The sequence below is a fragment of the Mesitornis unicolor genome, unplaced genomic scaffold (assembly GCF_000695765.1).
Source record: "Mesitornis unicolor isolate BGI_N332 unplaced genomic scaffold, ASM69576v1 scaffold5362, whole genome shotgun sequence".
Lineage (NCBI taxonomy): Eukaryota > Metazoa > Chordata > Aves > Mesitornithiformes > Mesitornithidae > Mesitornis > Mesitornis unicolor.
In genome coordinates this window covers 31,607-32,818 of record NW_010168371.1, presented here as the reverse complement: position 1 = coordinate 32,818, position 1,212 = coordinate 31,607, and positions in this window count along the sequence as shown.

Below are 1,212 nucleotides of genomic sequence, written 5' to 3'. Positions count from 1 at the left end.
TCAGCAGCAAAATCACGTGAAGGACAATGCAAGAATAAACTGCCTTTTAGATTCGGATTTTTCCGTCACAGCCTTACTCCAAATGATCTAGCATAAAGAAATCTACCCATGCAAGCCAACAATATTGGCAGAGTCACACAACAAGATCCTGGCAGGGGAATAGACTACTGAAAGCTTAGCGAGAGATGGAGCAACCTGTGAGAAGAGCTCCTAAGCACCACAGCAATGCAAACACACCATGACCCCCAAAGGCTCAGAGAAGGACTCCAGAGGAGCAGCAAGCTCGAAGTCAAAAGGGGTGGCAAGGTCACTCTCAGATAAGTGTCGGGGCGACATGGAAACAGAAAAGATTGATCAGCTTAGCAGCCTCCAGTCCCTGGAAAGGCTCAAATCAATGGCTGGACACTGGTTTCACAGAACACAAATAACACTATCACCAGGTGAGCCAACTTGAACCCAACTGGAGTGAGTGGGGTGAGTTCACTGAGGTCAGCTGGGTCGTAAGAGCTCACTCTGGATTTAGAGCTGGAACACCACAGCACTGCACAAACCTAAGGACTTAATAAGCCGAATGCCACGCAGGAATTCTGTAATAATTCAAGCCTTTTTCGACAATGCAAGAAGAGTGTTCATTTTCTAGACAGTCTTGGATGAGTATTTCAGATAAACAGAGAGGGTTTCAAAGGCAGAAGCCACTCTTCTGAGACCATTGCAGCAGCTCAGGTTGCCAGCTGAGTACTCCTCTGGAGCAGGCATTGGGCTATCAAGTCACTGGGCATGCTGTGGTATACATAAAAAACCACAGGAGGCAAGCTAACCATCAAGAAAGGAAGCAGCAGCAGGCAGGGAGATAAAACTACAGGCAGCAGCTATCAGAAAGTGGAAATAAGAATCTCCCATGTAAGGGTTGCTGAAGACAACCCGCTAGAAGCAGAGCTCTCATCCCACACATCCATACCTAACTGTGCAAGTGGTATCTTCATGCCACGCTCTGAGCAGTGCCCTGCTTTTGATCAGCAAGGCTCCTCACAGCCCTGTGCTCTGCCCACTGCTGTTTGCCCATCCCCTGTGCTCTACCTGCAAGCAGTCACCGCTGGAGAAGGGGCTCCATTCGCTCTCTGAAGCACAGCCGTTAGGCAGAGATGCTCAGTTTGTCCCCTATATACAACTTCTACCTTGTGGAGACTCAGCCCCACACTTGTACTTACCATT